The 15645-nt window shown below is 38.7% G+C and overlaps 1 protein-coding gene across 1 annotated transcript in view; it reads right to left on the bottom strand.

Moving 5' to 3' along the window:
- KCNIP4 (potassium voltage-gated channel interacting protein 4) overlaps nucleotides 1-15645 on the bottom strand; it is a 222089-nt gene that overhangs the window by 5358 nt on the left and 201086 nt on the right. The gene's annotated exons all lie outside the window — the stretch shown is intronic.

The raw sequence follows: 15645 nt of genomic DNA, 5'->3' as shown, positions 1-15645 counted from the left end.
GGAAATAAAAATACAATTTGATGTGACATTTCTAAAACAATAAACTCTGACAAAATTTCTTTCTCAAAAAAAGGGAAGCAAGGGTTGCAACCCTCTGATTTTGAGGCATGTATTCATGAAGATGATCAATGTGTTCTTGGTCATCTGTTTCTCAGAGTCATGGGTGGGCATAAGTCCCGCCCCCCCCATAGTGTTTTACCATTCACATCTTCTAATTGGAAACTGTGACTTATATCAACTGTGGAACTGGCAATTGTTTCAGAACAGACCCCAAACAGCAAGATGCATGCTATAAGTAGTAATTGTCTTTCCACAAGTGCACACAGTTCTTTTACTAAAAAGAATCTAATATTATCTTTTAAAATACAAGCACATAACACATTTCTCATGCAAAAGATCTGCTAACAAGAAACGTGGGCTGTCCATAAGATATGGGCCAATTTTAACCTTTATTTAGCCATCAAGTTATAATGTGCATACGGGCAGGGGTTCGGAGCATGCAGCTGGACGCCAGACTGCTGAATTCAAATTCTAGTTACGTCACTTGATAGCCTTGTGTCATCAGACAACATCCTTTTGCCTCAATTTTCAAATCTGTAAAATGGAGATTATAGTATCTACTTCTTAAAGTTTTTATGACAATTAAAAGAGTTAAGCTGCTTATTTTAGTGTCTGGCAAGGGCACTGGCTATGTAAGTGTTTGTCAAGTAAATGGAGCCCTCAGCCAATACCATGATTAGGCTGGTTTGATTACATTGCAGACAAACCAGATTAACTTGATCAAATTCATATATATTTGTTGTTCTGTACAGCAGAGTTAACATTACAACGTGGTGAATTTTGAGCTCACACAGAGTCGACAATTCATGGTTAGATAGGAATGAAAGAGCAGAAGGAAAATCCAGAAGTGGCCTTCTGCGTGAATTTGCATTCTCTCTCTACATTTCTACATTCCATCATTTTATAAAGCTATTTTCTTGTCTGAATTTCTAAAAACAAAACAAAACAAAAATTTAAACTTTTTTAGATAGGTATCTTTCATGTAGTTCAAAATTTAAAAATATGTAAGATATTTGGTGAAAAACTCTTCCTCTCATTTTTGGACCTCAACCACCCTATTTCTTTCCCTGTAGACAGCTGACATTAGTAGCTTGTATTTACTTCCAAAGAATTTCTGTGCATATACATGTACAAGGCATATTTATTTCTACATATTCCTCCTCCCTTTACACAAATGATAGTCTGTACTTTTTTCTTTTTCCACTTAGCAATAAATCTTGGAAATAATTCCAATCTTTTTCACTGTTGCATAGTCTGTATGAATGTACCATAGTTTATCTAACCAATCTCCCATCGATGAATAAAGATTTCCAATCTTATTAAAAACAAAGAGTGACCTCATATATACATAATTTATGTTTGAACAAGTATATCTGTAGGATAAGTGCTTAGGAGTGGAATTGCTGGGTCAAAGGATTTGAACATTTGTAAATTTTACAAGTTATTTCCAAATTGTCCCCTCCCAAAATCTATATATGAGAATATTGTAACTTGTCAATATTATATGGTATCAAACTTTTACCTTTTCCAATTTTATAGATAACTATTTCTTTCTCAAATTACTTACATTTGCATTTATTCTCTTATGAATAAATTTGAACAATTTTTTCAAAAGTCTTGGTTTATAGAAATTCTTCACATATTAGTAAAATTAGTCCTTGTCTGGGATATGTCTTCAAGTATTGTTTCCCAGTTTGTCATTTCTTTTGATTTTTCTAGGTTGATTTTTGTAAAGTAGGCATCTTTTTATTTTTATATTCTAGAACTTGCCCATCTTTTAATTTATGTCTTTTGGTTTATGTCATACTGAAAAGGGCTTCCCCATTCTGAAGCCATAGAAAGATACTACCAAGTTTGTTTTCTAGAACTTTTAAGGCTTATTTTTTTATATTTAAATCTTTATTCAATTTGGAATTTATCCAATGTTTTTAGATAGTTATCTGGTTTTTCACAATATTATTTATTTTCCACTGATTTGAGATGTAAGATTTATCATATCCTCAATTCCTCTATGTACTTGTTTATATTTCTGGAATTTCTATTTTATTTCATTAATATATCTGTTTATGTACTACTACATTGTTTCAATTATTAAAACATTTTAGTAATTTTAATAGATATTAGGGCTATTTCCTCCTAATCATTCTTCCTTTTCAGCTATTTTCTTTTTATTTTTCCTTGTTTTAATATTCCATATGACCTTTTGAAGAATCTTGTGTGTGTGTGTGTGTGTGTGTGTGTGTATACATATAAACGTGTGGGGTATTTTTAGGGTTCGAGGTAAATCAACAGATCATCTTTGGCAGAACTGACAACAGCACGTTGATGAGTCTTCCTATTCAAGACTATAGGATACCTTTCCCTTGTCCTAGTCATTTTTGTCACTGAGTATAACAAATTACCACAGACTCAGTGGATTAAAATAATACATGTTTATTATCTTACGGTTCTGGAGTCAGAAGTCTGCAGTGGGTTTCACTGGGCTGGAATCAAGATGGAGGCAGGGCTGCATTCCTCTCAAGGGATCTAGAGGGAGAATCTGTTCCCTTGCTTTTTCCAGCTTCTAGAGGCCGCCTACATTACTTGGCTTGCAGCCCTTTCCTCAATCTTCAAAGCACATCACTCTAACCTCTGCTCCTCTTGTCATGTCTCCTCTTTCTTACCGTGATCTTCCTGCCTCCCTCTTACAAGGTCCCGTAGGATTATATTGGGCCCATCCAGATAATCTGGGATGATCTCCTCATCTCAAGATCCTTAGTCACATCTGCAAAGCTCCTTTCAGCATATTCACAATTTCCAGGAATTAGCATGTAGACATTTTTGGCGAGACATTATTCATTATACCAAACTCTGGTATATTTTAGGCCTTTCTGTTTTTTCCAAATTGTTCTTTCACATTTCTTAGTTGTATTTATTTTCTAGGTATTTTAATCCTTTTGTTGCTTCTATAAATGAAGGTTTTTCTTCTATTACATATTCTAAATTAGTCTTGCTTATATATTTTAAAGCTATTGATTTCCATATAATAATTTCGTATGCTGCCAACAGAGTATTCCTACTGTATATGATATTTTTTCAATTGATTCTCCTGGGTTTTTCATGTATGCAATCATATTAGCTGCAAATGGAGTTAATTTTTCCTATTCTTTCTAATTTTTATATTGTTAATTACTTTATTTTTTCTAACTGTATTGAATAATATCTCCAGAACAATACTACATAATGACAATGACAATAGACATCCTCATTTTGTTACTGAATTTAATGAGACTATGTCTAGTTAAATTTCTAAAGAATTATACAATTTACATTTTATTAAAAATTTATCAAGAATGACCATTGACCTTTGGAAAAGCTGATCTTCAAATTCATATGGAATTGCAAGAGGGCCCAAATAGCCAAAACAATACTCAAAAGGAAAAACAAAGTTGAAGGACTCACACTTCACGATTTCAAAACTCACTATAAAGCTAGAGAACAGTGTGTCACTGGCATCAAGATAGACATACAGACAAAAGCAATAAAATTGAGAACCCAGAAATAAACTCAAATACCTATGGCCACTGATTTTCAACAAAGGTACCAAGACCATACAATAGGGAAAGAATAGTCTCTTCAACAAATGGTGCTGTGACAGCTGGATAACCATATCTACTTTACTTCCCATCTTTATTCAGGGTAAAATTTAGAGTGAGAGAAAAAGAGGACTTAAAAGAAGCCCACAAAGAATTCCAATGTATCGTCGGCAGAGAGAAGAAGAGAAGCTGGCAAAGGATCTTGAAAATAAGTGGCTAAAGAGCTAAGAGAAGTCAGGAGAAGAGAGCATTTCACTAGGAAGGGATTGTTCATCTTGATACAAGATGCTGCTGAGGACTGAAAACTGCTCACTGGATCAGCAACATGGAGGTCACCAGGGACTGAGGAAACTACACAGAAAATCCACCCGTCTTGGCTGTAAATGAAGACAGAGGAAGAGACCACAGCTGAAGAGGAATATGGAACTGCAGGAGAGATTTTGAAGATGAGCACTTTGAATACTGAAAGGTAGAACCTAAAAAGAGGAAAATACTAAAGATGTGCATGTGAGAAAGAGGGAGGATGAGAAATAGACTGAGAAGGTGGGAGGGATCCAAATGCAGGTAGGTGATCCGAGCTGTGAAGGGAGGAGGTACATTTCCTCAGCTGATACAGAAGAAAGAGGGAGACGTGGTGCAGACACCAATAGCTGGTAAGAGGTGGGAAGATGAGTGAGTCCCCATCTGATAGCTTTAATGGTGTCTGCTTGAGAAGTGAAGGACGTGGCAAAAGGGTAAGAATCAATGGTTTGAGGAGACTGAAGGAGGCAGCCTTACCACTGTACAATAAGTTCACTTGTGCAAATTATAGGAAGGTGGACCTCCCTCGAAATATTTTCCAGGCATCTTCTGAAAAATTGTTGTAATATATATATATAAACCTGTACTATATAATCTACTACAATTAAGAGGTAAGGACACCCTTTGGAGTTGTGCAGTATGCAACTTGCAAACTATAAGCTTTGGCTTTTTAAGAAGGTATAAAATAGTCACGGCACAGCCTGGGAAGGTAAGCTCATCTGAGAAAGATTGCTGGACAATTGTGTAAGGCCAGATGAGGTTAATATAAACCTTATCTGTTGCTTCAAATCACTAGTAATAGTTATATGCCCTTAGTTGAAAAGGGAGGCTGGATACAAAGTCTTTGTAGACATGCTTGGAGCATTGGTTCTCAAAATTTAACTTGCCGCAGAATCACCTGGAGGGCTTGCTAAAACACAGATTGCTTGACCCACTCCCAGAGTTTCTGATTCATTAGGTCTGGGGTAGGGCCCAAGAACTTACATTTCTAACAAACTCCAAGGAGATGCTGATACTGCTGGTCCAAGGATGACACTTTGAGAACCATTAGCATACAAGAATCATCACTGTTACTGGCCCCAAAGCCAAATAGACGAGAGGAAGAATGAAAGATTTAAAGACAGCAGTTCAAAGTCACTTGTGGACTTTGTTTACCTCCCTTGTAGGCCCCTAATTTCCATTTGGTGCTTCATCTAGTTCTGGGGAAGCACCCTCCATCTCTGGCTCTAGTGATGGTGCCATGACCGGGGAAAATCAGGAAGCACATTTTATCCTTTTAGTCAAGACAATTGGATCTGTAGTTGACATGTGACTGAACCCCTGCCACATCTATGAGTGATTCTTAGCACTCCTGCTAGGATTGCTACAACAGAGATGCTCTCCCCTCCCTGCTTGACATGATCGGTCAAGCCTGGAGACCAGGAGCTGACGCATCTTCTTGCGAGCACAAGGGAGCCCACCCTTAAGTTGTAGCTACCCCTACATCTGGACTTGTTGCTCCTGTGAACGAATAAAGTCAGCACCGTATTTTGTTAGTGTATGATTTTTGTATTGTTTGTGAAGCAAGATATCCTGATTCACAAGCTGACACCTAATTCACATCTTCCTCCTAAATACCATCTATCCTGAAACCACTTACATTCAAAGACAGCTATGGAGCTTGAGCACCCCTCTTTCTTCTAATATACCATCTTGCAGGATGATATCAATAAACAGTTATTTCAAAACAAGAATGATTCCTTATTTTGCGCAAAAGAAAAATGAGAAACTCAATGTGGCTTATACAGTTTTTACTCCATGCTTTTCTGAATGGTAATTGAAATCTGTCAAGCAGGAAGTTGCAAGCCTTAAAAAAAAAATATATCAGAGGTACTTTGCACAATTACCATACTTTTACCTGTCAAAGAAGGTTGCATCGGTTCCTTAATGTATAAAAATGATAAGGGGGATCGGCACTGAACTCTGGTTTCCATTCTCTTGTGATCAAGGAAAAAGGCATAAAGATTTGACTTTATAATGACCCAGTCTTGTTCAGTAGTGAGCTTTGTTTATCTACCAAACCTTTACTTACTGCCTTACTACTGGTTGCTATGCCAGGAACATTAATCTTCCTGCCTCCCCACCTGCCACTCAAAGAGCAGCATGGCGTAGAATCACGCATTTGTGAGTATTTGCAACAAACAGTCCTGTTCACAGGTTGGAAAACATTAAGTGACTCGCCAAAGGTTAAAGATGTTAACTAGCTAGGCAGTGACAGGTTTGATAAGGAAAGTCACACATATGTTTAGTATATTTCTTATTTTATACTTGCTTACAGAGTTTCATAAAATCTTTTAAGGTTGTTTATTGTTTCTGGTATGACCTCCTTGACTGGGGTTAAACTTCTACAGTGGTTGAGCTACTATTTAAATTATTTGAAAGATACAATTTCAGGTACTACCTAAAGTTTGCATTTGTTTGGAGCTTGTAAAAGGTATCAACGTGTCTAAAAAATAACAAGAAGTTTATTTCCCAAGAAAGACTTGTAGTCTAATTTTACCACTTAGAAGATGTAATATACTTACTTTGGTTGATAGACAAAACTGTCTATTTAGGTAATTTAGTGTCTTAAAAGGTGATTACAACCACATTAAACTAAGTTAGAGGAACGTTCTTTGGCTTGATCTCACTGGAGGCCATTAAAAATTAATGATTTTTTAAACATAATTCATACATAAATATATAATGTATACATAAATATAATGCTTGACTTATGTAAAAAAACTGCAATCACACATAATTCTGTTACCTATTCACATTGGACATTTCCATTCTATCTTTTTTTATGCATACTTGAGCATATATTTATAGTAAAAGTCATATGATATATATAAAAATCTGAATATTTCACTGAAAATGATAAGCTTTTTATGCATCACTGAAAATTCACATTGGTATCATTTAACTAACTACATATTAAGTTGAACCTTATGAAATTGCCAATATTTTTTATCATATTTGCCAAGAATAGTAATTTCATATGGTTAAACCTAACAATACTATCATAGTGGCTTTTGAGCATTTTGGACCCAAAACCACAATAAGAATTCCATTTTAAATGGAAACCTAGTACACACATACTCACACACAATTATACACCAGAAACCAAAGTTCTTACTCTGATATTTCCTTTCCGTTTTTCTTCCACTAATTTTTTTAATATTCCGGTCATTAATCTCTAAATTAATTTTACTACCTACTAATGTCTGCAACCTGGAATTCGAAATACTGCTTTGCATATGGATATATTATAATTTATTAACCATTATTTCCTATTGTTGGATATGTGAATTAATTTAAATTTTTCTTTATTATAAAAGATGTTATGGTAAACATTTTTCTGTATTTCCTGTCATTTTGACTTATTTCCTTAGGAAAGAAGTGGAATTCCTGGGTTAAAGGGCGCTGGGAGCACAGAAATTTAATAGTAATAATGGCTGCAGTTTATTGATAAGTGTGTGGGGCTCTGTGTTAGGCAATTTCCATGCATTATTTCATGTCAGCCTCATGCAACCATAGGGAATAGGATTGTTGTCTTTGTACTACAGATGGCGGCTCAGAGAAAATATGCGACTGAGTTAAGGCAGACAGCCAGTGAGCAGTGGAGCTGGAAATTGAACCCAGGGCTCTGACTCGAAGCCCAGGCTCTGAGTCTGACTAAGAACTTAAGCGATGAGCTGTGGTTATACAGAACAGTATATACAGACGTATGCCACATCCCTTTTTTTGGTAGCAGATGACATAATTGTGGGATGATATGGAACAGTGGCTCATAGTGATCGCAATTCAATTACTTACGAATAACTTTTGTAGGACATTTGAAAGTACCAGAAATTCATAATTCTTGCCATAAAATTACTGCATAAATTAATTAGAAAATGGCCTTAAGTTCTAAAAAGAGAAACTGAACGAATCTGTGAATATATGTGTGACTGAATGCTATGACAAGATAAGATCAGCTAAAGAAGAATAGCAACAGTTACACGCCCAGGAACACTGAAACGGACTGAGAGAGAGAGACAGATCAATTTGCAGAGGCTGACCAGGAGTTAACCCGGATCATTAACGTTAACTGAGCATTTTCTATGTGCCAGGCAGTTTTCTAAACTCTTTAGATCCATCATTTAATCTTACAACAGCCTTGTGAGGTATCTACCATTATTATTTCCACTTTAAATTGAGGAAATTTGAGCACGGGAGATGGAGGACCTTGCCCCAGAATCAGAGCTAGAAGTGGTACAGTCTGGATCTGAACCCTGTGTCTGAGCCCTTTTAGATGAGAAGAGATTTCTAGAGCTTCCATGGACGTTGGAGTGACTGATTCTAGGACTGGGGCAGGAAAGATACAGGCTGAGCCAGGAGCATCTTGTAGCGTCAGGAAGTAAGAAAGTGATCAAAGAAACAAACAAAACAAAAGAAAAAAGAAAAAAACAACCACGATATTGGGGATATGCTGAAGGGACACAGGAGCCAACTGAGAGCTCCCAGTGGCCAAGCTGGAGCAACTGGAACAACAAAATAAATAAGGTCATATTGGATTATAACTCGAAGTATAAAATAAATATCCATTAGTCCATACTGACATAAAGAACTGATTGAAGAAATTCATAAATGGAGAGGAGGAGACAAATCTCCCATGCAGAAGAATTCCAAATAAATTATGTAGCTACTCCACCCTCAAAACAGTGGAGAATGATTCTCAATCCTTAAGTGTGGTCTGTGCATAACTTCCTTCCACAGGGTACAGTTTGGAAAGAGGGAAAGAAGAGTAACTTTACAGTGGAGAAATGGCTGACACTACTTCAACCAGGTGACTGAGGTCAATGTCAAGTCATAAATCATGTTGATGGTATGTTCCACTAATGTTATGTGATAAAAAATGGCACCTTCTGTGGTCTTCCGCCAAAACACATATCCACAGTCTAATCATAAGAAAAAACTTCAGACAAATCCCAACAGAGGGACATGCCACAAAACACCTGACCAGTACTCCTCAAAACTGTCAAGGCCATCGAAATAAGGAAAGTTTGAAAAACTGTCACAACGAAGAGGAACCTAAAAGGACATGATGAATAAATACAATATAGTATCCTATATAGGATCTTGGAACAGAAATTATGTAAGAAAGAAAAATCCCAGACATTAGGTAAAAACTAAAGAAATCTGAAAAAAGCATGGACTTATGTTAAATAGTGTATCGATATTAGTTCATCAATTACAACAAGTTTATCATATTAATACACAATGATAATAATAGAGAAAACTGGGTGTGAATTGTGTGGGGACTCTTGTACTACCTTTGCAATTTTTCTGAAAATATAAAACTCGTCTAAAATAAAAAGTTTATGTAAAAAACGAATTAAAGGGCTAATGCCAGTGGCCTGTTGGTTCAGTTCGGTGCACTCCACTTTGGTAGCCCAGGTTCAGATCCTGGGCATACACCTACACCATTCATCTGTTAGTGGCCATGCTGTGGTGGTGGCTCACATGAAAAGGAAAAAGAGAGGAAGATTGGCAGTGGATGTTAGCTCAGGGTGAATCTCCCTCAGCAAAAAGAAAAAGAAAAAAGAAAGAATTTAACAAAAGAAGGACATGACCTTCAGACTGTAGGAGCAGATAGAGATCTTTATTGTGTGCTTTTCTCTTGTCTATCTTGTAATAATCTTCTTCTACTTCAAGTTTCATTAAACATTGCAGCACGCACTATGGGGTATTCAAAGGACATGCCCTGGGGACCACAGGAAGTGGCAGAAGGAGCTGGATACTCCATGGCAAGATTACAGAGAAGGAGCAGGCCAGAATGACAGGGTGACAAGCAAAATCTTGGACACATGCAGCATGGCCACATTCCTTGGGAATCAATAGAAATGTATGGATGGGGCTCAGACTAAAGAACCCTCTTGGTGAGAACAGCTGGATTCTGCAGAAATTAGTCATGAAAATGAGAGAACATAAGCTCCATGAGGATAAAAATGTATCTTTTCTTCACTGTTGTATCCCTAGTACCTTGAAGAATGTGTGGCATGTAGTAGTCTTCAATAAATACTTGTTAAATAAATGAATGAAATGAAAAGATATCTAAGCAACCTTTTACTTTACATCAATAGAGCGAAGCTCCCTAGAATGATCACTAGACAGGAAGAACAGAATTATGTGTACAGGATGTATAGGGGTGTGTGTGTGTGTGCGCTGAGGGATATAAGAAGGATAAAACTTAATGACTAATAACCCTGATAAAATGGAATTTTATACCTATTGGTAACATTGCCTAAATAATTCCCCCTGATGGCTGACATCTTAAAAGAAAAGAGCTATTTAATTTGACAAAATGACTCATCCTAGAAAGGAGTTTTTCCCATAATCATAACTCATATTTGGGGAGAAAAACATTTTATTTCATCAGTGAGAATGACAAAGAGATTACTTTATAGGTTTGTCATGTCTCCAGGGGATGCCGCTCACATTTATTCTGTATGAATTGGATTGTCAGTGAATGGAGTTTTCTTGAAGCCCTGAATTGTGCTAGCCCTGATGTCGTCATCCATTACCTGAGGTAAGCAAGTATAGCTATTCCAGACGAAAAACACATCGCAAGTCAGCCTCAATAATTCAAGTAAACTGACCATTCGGGGCATGCTCAGAGGCGTGCATCGCCTGATGGTGGTAATGTCGGAGAGAAGATAACTTGAAATGGTGGCAAAGGTTCAGGGTTGATAGTACAGCCAAGAATTGTGTCAATAATCAGTGATTTTTGTGAATGGGATGGATTACTGTGTGGCAGTTGTAAAAGTTGATGTTGATTCTTGGTAATCAAATCATAGAATGTCATCTGAGACATCATCTAGCGAACATCGTGGCTCAGCCTCCCCCTCCATGGGGCAGGGGGACAATTATGGCTCAGAGGTCTAACATGAGCCACTATCTATTTTTCTAAATGAAGTTTTATTGGAACACAGCTATACTCATTTATTTAGAATTTGCTTACAGTCGCTTTTGTGCTAAAACAGCAGAACTGAGTAAGTACAACAGAGACTGTATGGCCTGCAAAATAGAAAATATTTATAATTGGGCCCTTTACAGAAAAGTTTGCTGAGCATTGGTTAAAACCATAGGTTTAAGAGACTTGAGTAGAGCTAGAGTTCAATCCTGGTCCTGCCATTTATTGAATGACTCTGGACAAGTCACTTAATCTCTAAGTTTTGGTTTCCTCATCTCTAACAAGTGAATAGTAATACAAGTCCCTTATTTTCATTTATTTATTTTTTGTGGGGGACGATCAGCCGTGAGTTAACATCTGTGCCAATCCTCCTCTTTTCGCTGAGGAAGACTGGCCCCAAGCTAACATTCGTAACCATCTTCCTCTGCTTCCATCATGCTGGGGATGCCTGCCCCAGCATGGCTTGATAAGTAGTGCATACGTTTGCACCCGGGATCTGAACCGGCAAACTCTGGGCCACCAAAGTGGAAGGAGTGAACTTAACAGCTGTGCCACCAGCAGGGTCCCCAAGTCCTTTACTTTTTATCTGCAGTTCATCACCTCCTTCCAAAATATTTCTGGTAAACTAAAAAGCAAAAAAATCTTTATTGTGAAGACAGAGAGAAGAGGTAAATTTTGGTGCCAAAACTCATTTGTGCCAAAACCTGAAGTGAACTGACATGAAACTATTTCTAATACCTATCAATCTATCATCCATCTCTATATCTATCTGATCTACCATCTATGTATTATCTATCATTTATCTTATCTATCACATTAATAAGAGGACATTATAACAGCTATATCACTACTTCCAAGTCTTAGTGGCTTAGCACAATTTAAGCCTATTTGTCACTCAAATACAATGAAATACTTTGGGAGGGGGCTCTGCTCCATGCAGTCATTCAGAGATCCAGGCTCCTTCCACTTCGTTGCAAGGCCAACTGAAGTATGTGAGCTCACAGTCTCCGCAGATGGGAAGAGAGAGGCGGGAGCCATGGTCACCTCATCCCACACCCCACTGATAAAACCTCAGTCATGTCTCCACTTAACTGCGGGAGAGGCTGGGAATATGCCTAGTCACGTGCTCACAAGGTGGAGCACAGGGACATTGGTGATCAGTAGCAGCTCTGCCACCGTTGTCATTTATCGTATTTTTGCTGCACAAATATTACACATTTAATTTTAGCATGCTGCAGACCCCGCCGGAGACATTAAATATAGAGCATGTGCACAGCATTACTTTTCTGAAATCTGCAAGACTCTCAACGACAAAACTCAACTGGCTCAGAGGATTTCAGATGAGGGACTGGGGATCTATGTACACCTCACAGGCAGGATAGCACAGTTGCTGAGAGAGGCATTCTAGGGCCAGATTGCCTGAGTTTGAATCCTGGCTCTCCTGCTTTCTAGCTGTGTGAACTTGGGCAGTTGCTTAACTTCTCAGGGATGCCCTTTTCTCATTTACTAAAAAGGAGATAATAGCAGTACCCCTGAAGATGAAATAAATTAGTATACGTAATCCACTCAGCACAGTGTCTGACTCATAATGAGTGCTAAACAAGGGTCAGTTAGCATTATTTTGTGTAGCTATTACCAATTGATAATATTATTTTTAAACAGTATAGTGACTGACATGTAATAAGTGCTTATTATATAATTAGACACAGAACTATCTTTCATAGCATCATGGACAGAGCAGTCATTCAGCCTTTGCTTGAATATGTTCAATGGCATGAGATCACTGCTTAATAATATGACCAAGATCATGATTAATTGGCTTTGTTAGAAACATCTCCCACATAGTAACTGCTGTGGCTGACATCTCGTAAATATCGAATATGTTGGCACCAGGCACTGAGCCAAGCCCTTTACCGCCATTATTACTTTTTCACTCTTTCATCACCCTGTGAAGTAGCTTTGCTTGCTGATGTTTTACAGACATGAACACTAAGGCCCAGAGGATTTAACTACCCAGCCCAGGGTCCCACAGACACTGGATGACAAAGTGGAAATGGGATCCAGTCATATCTCGATCCAGGGCCCCTCCTGTTTTATTCACTCTGCCCTTCCAGTTTAAGCAAATTTAGCGGAAAACTTCCATTTCCCTTTATCGTAAAATCAGAATAATCTCCGCTGTGCCTCCCAGGATGCTACTGCTACACAAAATATGCTCACTGCCTAATCGCTTCTGTTTTCTAGAGATTTTCGAAGTAGCTAATCAATTTAGAAAATAACCTCAATAGCTTAGGTTTCAATTTTATTTTGATTTAACATTTATTAATTTAGCCATTAGTTTGCCTTTAAAGGAAACCCATTTTACCAAAATGCTTATAATATATAGCCATTACAACTAATTTCCAAAATTATAATCACCATTCATCACAATAACCAGAATTTTACATAAATATTATAATAACGTTATGCATGACCCCTGTCATTAACACTGGACTAAATTTACATGTGAAATTAGATACCATGTGTTATAGGTAACTGATGGTACATTTCTGCTACATAAGTAATTTCATGTAATGAAATCACTAGCAGTTTTTGCATTACTCATCGTCTGCAAAGCAGTTGTGAAAATTTTTACTAGGTGAACTGGAACCTTTACTCCCATATTATAGCTAAACGAGGGCTGTGCTGGAATTCCTCTTGTTGGTAAAGCGCAGCAAACACTAGCACGATATTATCAGGGGGCGATCATAAGCTGCTATCAGCAGAAGAAACCTTATGGGGGTCTGGTACTTTGACCCTGTCACACGTGCCCCGTTCCCTCACTAACTGCTGTGGCCACATCGGGATTCCGGGATACACTCTACTGCCCTGGCCTTGACCCCTGCAGGCTTCTCAGTCCACACCTTCTACTCAGCCACCGCAGGCTTCTACTCTTGTCTGCTCAGTGATAGCTCTTGGCTAAGTTCTGTGAGATGACCTGCTAAGGTTCCTGGCCCAGATCTTCATTTCAACAGCACTCCGTCTGCATGGGCACCTCGTGTGTGAGGGGGGGTCACTGGGTCTGTGACTGAATGACAGCTTAGAAGGCTACACCTTTATTTTTTCATCCTGACTCCACGAAAACCTTGCTTCCAGGTAGCTGGTCATGCATAAATGAACTTTCCCCCTCCTAAACATGACAAGGTTTGTTGAAATATAATTCTGCCAATTTAGTTTTAATATCTCTTGAACTCCTCTCTTCCTTCTAATGTTCAATGCCTCAGCTGCAGCGCAGGCTTTCATCAGCTCCTGTCTGGACTCCTGGAATGAGGAGGGGCTACTTGCACTTCTCGTTTCTAGGAACATCGCCCTGGTACCTTAACTTCCTTGCTGAAAATCCCCCAAGGACTCCTCACCGCACCGCCTGCAAGGCAGTCCAGCCTCCTCAGCATAGGGCCTCACACTTGTCACACTGGCCTCTGCCTCCTTCCCCAGCCTTCTCTGAAGGCTCTCCCTTTTTGTATAGGAACTTCTGGGTGATTTCCAGATGCATGCTCTTCATTCCCATGCCCAAGTTACTCTGCTCTGCCTCACTCCCCACTGCTTCCCATCCTGAGCCCTTATTCCCTTGACCAGTTCCTGCTTGTCCTTCAGACCTAGTTTATAGAGTCCACAGGCAGGCTTCCCTGATATAGCCCTACCGGAATCTTTCCTTGTTGGTCCTATTCCATCTTCTGTTTTCCTTTGTCATGGCACTCACTGAAATTTCTCCTCATGTGTAAGATGCACCCTCCCCTACTTCCAAAAAGCATACACCTCAAATAAACTTGTTTCCATTACACATATTAACGATTCTGCACCCAATTCCCATGTGTGGGAGGGATTTCCCCACAGCACCAAGCAATCTCTGACACTAGCTGGGTGTCCTACAATTTAATTCAATTCTGACACTATCCACCAGGAGATGGAGTCAGGTCCCACGGGTTAAGGGCTCAGTCCTACAACATAGCGCTTGCCCTACTTCAGACACCAAAGGCAAGTCCAGGTTGTCACCTGTGCTTCTGACCGAAGGGCTACAGATTGGAGGTTTCAACAAACCCCTCTTGGGTTCGATTACTTTGCTAGAGCAGCTCACAGAACTCAGAGAAACACTTTACTTACTAGATTACTTGTTTATTATAAAAAAATATAACCCAGGAACAGCCAAATGGAAGGGATGCATAGGGCAAGGTATGGGGAAAGGGTATAGAACTTCCATGCCCTCTCCCAGCACCCCACTCTCCCCAAATCTCCATGTGTTCACCAACCCAGAAGCTCTCCGAACTCTGTCCTTTTGGGTTTTTATGGAGGCTTCATTACCGAGGCATGATCAACTAAATCATTGGTCACTGGCGACTGATTCGACCTCCAGCCCCTCTCCCTTTCCCAGAGGTCAGGGGTAGGACTGAACGTTCCAATCCTCTAAAATTCTCCTGGCAACCAGTCCCCATCCTTAGGGGGAGTCCAAAAGTCACCTCCTTAACCCAACAAATGATGCCTTTATCCCTCTCATCGCTTACAACCAAGTGTTTTAGGAACTCTCCCTGAAACTGGAGACCAAGACCAAATATATATTTCTTATTAAAAATCACAATATTGCACGTATATTGAACAGAGAAACCAGAATTAATTACAAAGTAAAATAAGGAATAATTCTATTCCCTAGAGACCAAGGAAAACCATTTAGAATGTAGTTTGCTTAACAAAAATAGACATTAT

This window comes from Equus quagga, chromosome 3 (assembly GCF_021613505.1).
Source record: "Equus quagga isolate Etosha38 chromosome 3, UCLA_HA_Equagga_1.0, whole genome shotgun sequence".
Classification (NCBI taxonomy): Eukaryota; Metazoa; Chordata; class Mammalia; order Perissodactyla; family Equidae; genus Equus; species Equus quagga.
This window is presented reverse-complemented; position numbering and strand designations above follow the sequence as displayed.